Source organism: Pistacia vera, unplaced genomic scaffold (genome assembly GCF_008641045.1).
Source record: "Pistacia vera cultivar Batoury unplaced genomic scaffold, PisVer_v2 Contig206, whole genome shotgun sequence".
In the NCBI taxonomy this organism is placed as follows: Eukaryota; Viridiplantae; Streptophyta; class Magnoliopsida; order Sapindales; family Anacardiaceae; genus Pistacia; species Pistacia vera.
In genome coordinates this window covers 989,104-998,003 of record NW_022196009.1, presented here as the reverse complement: position 1 = coordinate 998,003, position 8,900 = coordinate 989,104, and the positions used below count along the sequence as shown (strand labels likewise).

At 34.7% G+C, this 8,900-nt stretch overlaps 1 pseudogene; it reads right to left on the bottom strand.

Annotated features, from left to right (window-relative positions):
* Positions 1-3,239: 3,239 nt before the first annotated feature.
* Positions 3,240-8,526, bottom strand: LOC116129082 (annotated as a pseudogene).
* Positions 8,527-8,900: the final 374 nt, after the last annotated feature.

Genomic DNA, 8,900 nt, shown 5'->3' with positions numbered 1-8,900 from the left:
CACATTGCTAGATGTTTACTATAGTCGTTGGGCCTCTGGACAGGTTTCCGGATTTATCCAGAACCGGCTCACGGCTAATCCACGGTGGACCTACATGGTCACACCAATAGCCTTGAGAATTTAGAGAAGGATGAGAGAGAGAAATGATTATCCGAAGAGGGCTAGCACCTTCCGAGGGTAATAACGGGATTTCTATGGTAATAGTTACATAGAAAATTGTTTGTGACATTTTAAGGGTTAAAATGGTCAAGCAATAATTAATTATATTTAATTATTATATCTTAAAGTGTTAAGATTAAATCTTAAAGTGTTAAGATTAAATCTTAAAGTGTTAAGATTAATGAGATGAACAAAAATAACCTTTTAATAGTTAAAGGGTAAAAGGGTAAATTTATGGGTTGTTAATGTAAACTAGTTTAGTTTACATGGGCCCTTGAATAATATTGATTATTCAAAGGGTAGCATAATAAATTCGTGGGGTCCCTTTATAAAATAAGATTTTATTGGGCTTGGAAGTGAAAAATAAATAATTACAAAATTGTCCAAGTATAAATAAATGCAAAAGGTTGCATTTTTGTTCATAACACACATTGTTCACTCAAAACAAAACTAAAACTCTCTCTAAAAGCCACGACCACTCTCTAAACCTCTCAAGGTGTTGTTAAAGTGTGGAGGTCTCATCGTTTTGGGGCTAATCTTCATCAATTCAAAGCAAAGGAGAAGGTATAATCTCATTTCCATGCTTTGTTTAAAAACCGGTTTTTAATCCATGCTTTCATTCTCCATCTCCACCACTCTTCATGCATGCTGATTCTTACAAATGTTATCAGACCTAAAAGCTCCTTGCATGTCGAATTTATAAGCTAAAATGACATTTTCCATGTGTTCAAATGTTCATCAAACTTGGTTGAGTTTGCATGTTAATGATATGGTTCAAAAATGATTTTTTCATAGTAGATCTTTACATGCATGTCTCGGCCATACATAGATCAGAGGTAGATGTTCATTTTTCTTCTCATTCTCATATGTTTTGAATGATGATAATGCTTATAATGAGCATGCCTTTGTAATGGATGAGTTGTTTGATGTAATAAGCATGTTTGATGCATGTGTGATTCTCGGCCATCTCTTTGTTTTGGGAAAACAGATTTTTCTTCTTGCTCTAATATGTTTGGGTATGTTAGAATATGATTTAAAGCATGTTTGGATGATGGTTATTGCATGAGATGTGTTGAGAACTACATGCATGCATATATGTCATTTTCGGCCATGACTAGTTTTGCCATAAGATATGTTATTTCATTCATGTATTGATGAATGATGTTTTAGGAAATGTTGCATGATGATTCATTTAGAAAAATGTTCATGCATGTTCATTTCCATTACTTTGATTAAATGGTTTATGCTTTGACATGCTAAATGTGTTATCTTTAATTTGATTAAAGTATATTTTTGCATGAAGTGTATGCAAATGTTGCAAGTGTTTAGTGGTGGAATTTGATGTTAGCATAAAGTTATGGATTATTAATTCATATGATGAATTGTGATATTATGTATGTATGATGGTGGTAAATTTAATGTAGGATGTTTAATTTGATTAAATTATCTTATAATGCATCATNCTCCCAGTCAAAATGATGAATCTCAAGGGGAAAGTAGAAGAATTGATTGCAAATGGACAAATAACGATCAGAGAAAGGGAAAGAAAAAACATTTTAAGCCCAAAAAGGCTTATGCCCCGCTACCTCGTCATGATAACTTCACTCCATTGAACACATCAACCTCATTTACCTTGATGGTTGTGACATTGGCTTATGTTTATATGCTGCACTGGTTACTTTTCGTCTTGTTCTTAGGCTTGTTGGTTTTTGTGAATGTGGTGTGCCCTCATTGGCTTATACAGATCCAAGAATACAAATTTGAGATTTATGGTCCTTGGGACAAGGCTAAGCTGTGTTTTGATATTACAGATTGAGAAATTGTGTGCTACTTTTTATATGTTAAATGGCAATTTTTATATCATGAGAGTTAATTTTTGTACAATTTTATGTTGGTTTTTCAAATGAATTACCTGGCGTAATATAATTTTATTAATTCCAAAGTCTACTGAAGGAACAAGCTAATTCAGTTGGCAGCCAACTATAAGTGTTTGTTAAATATGCACTATAGTTACAAGTTATTTTGTTTCAGCTTTATTAAGCATATGTAACTCAAATTCTCGCGAAGACATTGTGAATGCTAAATGGTAGCAGCATCAAAAGACTAATAGAAGAGATATGGAGGATCTTAATATTTGAAAAACTCATCTTCAGCTTTGAATTGCATACTTGAATGAAAAAAATCCAACAATTGTTGGACTCCAGAATTTTTTGAATTCAAGATCTCGAGATCGTGAAAGAAACAATTCAATTAGAGTTCCAAAACTGAAATTATATACGATTGAAGCTCATTTCCACCGACACATTTTCCGGCAAGTAAGCTGCTGACTTGTGGCTGGCGATTCCCACTGCGGTGCGTGCTGGATGGACTGTCGGTACTGTTAAAGAGGCCGCCAAGAGTAGCCGGCGTGTGGTTGTGTATATTGGTGGCGGGTCAGATACAAGGATTTTGATCCACGTGTTCATTGTTGGCAGTCTTAATTTTTAAGGCTTATTTTACGCTCCCTGAGGTTTAAAAAATGAAGAGACCCCATAGGTATTAGAAATTACTTTTACTTCCCTTAGATTTGGAAAAATCATCACTCACCCCCCTGTGACCGTAACTTAGATGATTAAGAAGATGATCAAAATTAACGTGATCAGAGTCCTCAGACTATGTAGGAGATGATTTTTCCAAATATGAGGGGAGTTTGATACTTTAATTTATATTTGTTTAATTTTTTGTTGTTGTTGCTATTAATCTATTATTATTTCCTTTGGACACCAAATGAAAGCTTGCTTTGAGCCATTTACATTTCTTTTTACAATAACGCTAATTCTATAACCTTCTCTGATAACCCCAACCTTCTCTCATAACTACCAACATAACAACTCGTTATTGATTAACTCGTAAATGGGCAAACAAGACCTATACAAACAAGCAAAACCTATTTTGAGAACTAACTAATGACAAACTATCACATTGAGAATTCTGTTACTTTTTAACTGTTTTTATCGATCATTAATTCCTTTTGACAATAAGGTAAGTATCAACATACTACCGAGAGATCTCGAACCCTCAATCCGAAGGGTCATTAATTCTTTCAAACTTCGAAATATCATTTTCTGTAGATAAGAACCCCCTTCCTTACATTTATTTCTGTACCGAGAAATACATTTTGTGCAACAACAGCTCCTGTCCAATAGAAAATGATCCGATCATCCTAAAACGATCTTACTTGAGATAGTAAATGCTAAGGGCCACCAGATGAAATAATTATATTATAGAAGTTGAAACATGAGGCATTAACTAAGAAAGGATAATAATATAGTTCAGAACTCAGAACACTAGAAACACACAATCACCAAATTACAACATAAAAGTCCATAAAACAAGGAGCAGGGGCGCGCACACACATAAAGAGAGAATTAGAAATCAATTTTTCTTGGCGATGAAAAGGCCCCATCTCTGCTCACCAGATGAACTCCTTAACAGTTTCGCCTTCCATCCACCAACTATTGCATCGTAATCTTCCTGTAAATTTTGATTCGCAAAAAGAATTTGAGTACTCAAACTATGGACAAAATCAACCAAACAAGAAATGGTGCAATGTGCATGGCGTAAGTAAATACATACCTGCGAAAAGTCACTGATGAATGCATCTTTGTCCTTCTCGACAGTGTCAAGTTCCCGCTGCAGAACTTTTATGAACTGAAGCATAACAAAAACAACTCGTTTAGTTGGCAAAGTCAGCATAATTACATGATAGAAATGCACACAGAATATATAAGTTCATACAGACCTGATCGGTACGATCTTCTGCAATGACATCAACAAAACCAGCATCCCAAAGCATCTGCAGACAATTTGAAACAGAACAATGGAGTTGTCAACAAAAGGTTAACAAACAAGAGACGGAAAGACGGGTAATAACAAATTACTTTTGGTGAACATACCTGGCCATATGCTTTAACATCATGGAGGTCATATCCTCTCTGCTTGATATACTCAGCAAATTCTGATGACGGAGTTCCAGAGCTTTTGCAATAATCACTAATGAGAACCTTGCCTCCAGGCTTCAACCATTTGAAGAAAGATCTGAACAATGCAGGTTTGTCCTGACAAAATATGGTACATAAATCAATGGTATTCAATCTCATTTAATAACAGAAAAGACCGAAGCTTCTAAATAACTCAACATTGAATTGCTGCATATGAAGTAGAGAGAGAGGCAATCTTACTTGAATTTGTAAATTGTGTCACGCTGTAGATTACGTCGAATGTGTTGTCAGGATATTCTTTCTAGTGAGTCAGCATACAACTTCAATTCAACTGAGCATTTGAGTCCAATGGCTTCAATAGCAAAAGAAATCATGTTCACGGAGAGATCAATTCCAACAACATCAACATCAAACTTATCAGCCATGTAGAAGTCACCTCCCCCGATGCCACAGCCAACATCTAAACTTTCTGGCCAGGCTTGAGATCCAGTTTGCCACGAATTCTTTTGTTGTTTCTGCTCATAGACAAATGTTGACATCAGAAAAACAAGAACATACTACCCAAAACCTTGTATAAAATCTGGGTTTTTTCATCCTCTCTCTATGTCCGCATCAGAGTCTAATCAATTTTAAACTATGTTTAAGTAAAGAGGCTTACCAACTCCTCCTGTGCTCACAAAACCTTGTCCAAAAACGCGCTCATAACGTAGAATTCCATTCAATTGATATTGAACATTATCCAGAACTGCTGGAAACCCCTGTCATTCTGTGAACTTACTTTTTGCCAAGTCCAGCAAATCTGAACATGTATACATTACATGCACAAATTGTCATCAAATCATTCTAACTGAAACCGAGAAACAGGAACTACAACATCGAGAAGGTAAAGTTTATGCCTGATTTTGGTTCCTTTTGTTTCTCACTATGCTCCATGCACTTGCAGCCAACCAATGAGAGTTCAAAGGAATTTCCTGAACTATCACTACATGGCATTCTTTAAATACCTGCAGTACAATAGAAATCAGTATTTGAGCGAACAAATTGATCGATCAGCTAAAAAGAGGAAGCTTTTATATAGGAAACCTTTGTAAAATCTGGGTTCACGATAATGGGTTGGGTTGTGTTTTCGCTTGCTGTCTCCAGATTGATGAAAAGACTCCCTGAAGAAAATGTAGCCACCAACCTTCAGCCATTTAACCATCCTTTCTGCCACTTTTTCCACCTGCACTTCACATAAAATCATTTTCAATATGAAAATTCTTGATAGTTTAGAAGCAGGGAAAAAGAAAAAAAAAAGTATCAATTCGTTGTCCAAAGTCGATAGACATGCAAATCAAAAGCTAACAACAAAGAATTATAAACAGTACTAATGGAAAGATATAGTACACTAGTGTGCAGGACAAAAGTTAGTTTCTAGGCTATAATAGTTAAGCATCAAGTAATCTGATCTTAGATACTAGTAACTACAAGCCATCTCCATGAGGTCAAAATATTTCTCCATACATATTATATACGCTCCACTATGAATAAAGAATAACATCAACGGCTAGGGCATATGATACTATATAGCAATTCGACATTTTAACAAAAGAAGCAGGTTATGAAACGATGTTGACTCATTATCTGAAAGGTACATAAGCAGCCAATTTGAGAATATCAAGTCCACTGATTCATCAGCAATTTTCAGGTCTGGTGATGTCACATCAGCACACATAATTTGACATTCTTATAATGCCCTTCACTTCCTCATTCTGCAATTTGGAAATGGAAAGAAAAAACTAAGACCACTTCATCATAATAAAAATAATCTCCATAATTGAAACATATCATAAAAATACATACGAAGACTGATTACCTTCTTTATTCATTGTCAATGAAGCCAGAGCTATAAGCTGACCAGCCTTCTGAGCTAACTCACCAGTAAATCTACCAATGCCCCTCCAAGCTCCAAACCGATTTTCCTTCGTATGATGGAAGTTGGAGAGCACCTGTATGACCAAATTAATTTCAGATCTAGTACCAAATATATGAATAATAGTACTAACACTAATAACAGTTCAGTTCCAATTTCACATTTACCAAGCACTAAAATAGTGATGCACATTTCTCGTAACACTAAAAGACTATATCACAAAATGCTTCGCTGTGATTTCTTTAACGAAAACTCTAAGATGCAAACTTTAAATCCAACATAACTCATCATGCCTAGAGTTGACAGGAGTTCGCGATATTTTGTCATAACAGCCAAAAAAAAAAATCACAAAACTCTCACATGCAAGAGTTTTTTAAGTCCGGAAATTATAAAACTTAGGACTTATGCACATGTAACATTCCCAAACAATGGGTTCTGAATATAACTGAAAAAAAATTTGAGGAGGTAAATAAAATTATCCTTGACATCTAGTTAAGGAGATACTGAAAACGAAAACGATAATGGAAAAAGAAATGTAAGAGAAAAAATTACCTCAGGACGCTCTTCTTTGTCAAGATCAGCGGCTTTGGAGTCGAGCATCATAGCCTCCACGGTCAAATCCGCGGAGTGTTCAATCCAGTAGTTCTTCTGAACCTCACGTTCTTCTACAATCATCACAACAATAATAACCAAAAACTCTTCAGATCCAATCACAAATAAACGAAAATATTTCACTAAGCGTTCAACAATTTATAAACACACAGCATTCACCTTGAGCCGCCATTTCAAACAAAGATTTATGGTATTCTTTTTTTAAATATGTTTTCAAAATTTTCGGATCCAGAACAAGATAAAGCAGATTTCAGAGACTAGAAACCCTCAATGGCGAGACGAGATCTAGAAAAGCTCCTGGATCTACGGTTGTTAGCTCTCCCTCTTTGCTGCATCAGAAAGAGCAAAAATCTCTCTACAATCTCTCTGTTTTTGCCTTGTGTTTTTGTGCCTCAACAATCGTCAAACTTGCTGCTTTTATGGACGCGGACACGCGGTTAAGTGAGGCTCCGCTATATTAAGTATTAACCACGGTAACGTCACCTCTCCAGATATATTATACAGAGTTTCTACGTACTGTAAAAAAAAATTTAAATAATGCCTAATGTTATTATTGATTATCATAGACAAGACTAAGCTCTGTTAAAATTATTAAAAGAATTTTTTTTTTTCTTTCTATCATTGGATCATGATCCCACGGTCAGTGAAGAGAGGTATCGTTACTGGTGATGTATATGATAGTATTCCCAGTGAGAGAGTACGTGTATGATTGGGCTTTGGGTTTCCAAGAGAGGAGGTCTATTTTAAGTGAAGCGAATCGGGGTGATTTCTTGGTATCAAGTGGTTAAATCAGATGATGCCACGTGGCACAAATAATTGATTTTTCTTTTGGAAATTTGCCCTGATGTTAGCAGGCTTTTATTGATTTGTATATATTATATAGGGCAGGGAAGACGACAAATCCTGTGCGTTGGATCTGAATCACGTGTGGCCCAATGTACTGTATTAAAATATCATCCTCTCTGCAGAAAACTGATTCACTTTATTTAAATAACAAACAGAAAACCTTGTAGAACCCACCTGTATTATTTAATAAACACAGAGAATCTAGCTGTATTATTTACTAAAATAGAGAATATAGCTGTAATTAATCTAAATTTCCATAAAGGTAAATAAAATTTAATTTTTTTTAATTTTTTAATCTATTTATTATTAAAAAAAAAATAGTCATGTGATTTTCTCCCTCCACTTTCCCGTGATTATCTTAAAGACAAAAGATTAAACGTGAAAAAGTAATTATCATAAATAATTTAACAATAAAAATATAAATTAATGCAATACTAGTAATGTCCAACATGAAAGTATCAATTAATGATACAGTTAAACACTTGTTAGTATTAATCCGACATTATTAATTTGTGAATCTCATCATCGGTCCTCATATTTATCAAGTTATATCATGATTCACATCAACAGGACGGAGCTACGATTAGCTAGGTCTATGGTGGCCATAAAATTATTCATTTATTTCGTCAATTAAATATTACATTTTAGCTGCCCTATAATAAATATTCAGTTGCGTAATTTCCAGTGATTGATCGAACACACATACATGCGATGCAAAGTAAAAACGATAACGAGATAAAATGCGATAGAGATACATATGATGTCTCACCAGGAGTCAAGGAGGCAGGGCTGGCCATGATCAGAGAAAGCAAAAGAGAGGAAGAGAAAGAAGAAGAAGAAGAAGGAAAGGGGTTTGAATGTTAAAAACTAAAAGCCTTCAACAGCAAGGCGAGCTCTGGAGAAACTCCTGGATCTAGAGTTGTATTCTCTCCCTTTTTGCTGCATACAAATTAAAGCACAAGCTCTCGCCTGTCTCTCCTCTCTTTCTCTTTGTGAGTGAAGGATTAATGCTTTGCTTTAGCTTTGTGTGTTTTCTTCTTCGATATGCATGAGCTATTTATAGGCAATGTCAGAGCTTGGTGGGTTTTCATGAAGGGCAAATTTGGAATTCCATTTTCGAAAGAAAATGAAAATATCAACTGTTTAGCCTTGTTTTAAGTGGGAATGAGAATCATTGGCCATTTGGGTATCGAAGAGTTATTAGGAAACATTATTCATTATTTATTTTTTAATTTATAGAATTAATAAAACTGACATATTATATTATTTGTAATGTCAATTCAAATATATATATATATATATATCAAGTCTAACTGTAATAGAGAAGAATTTGTATAATGAATGACAAACAAAAAGATTCGTCGGTACGTAATTTATATGGTTAGAACGAA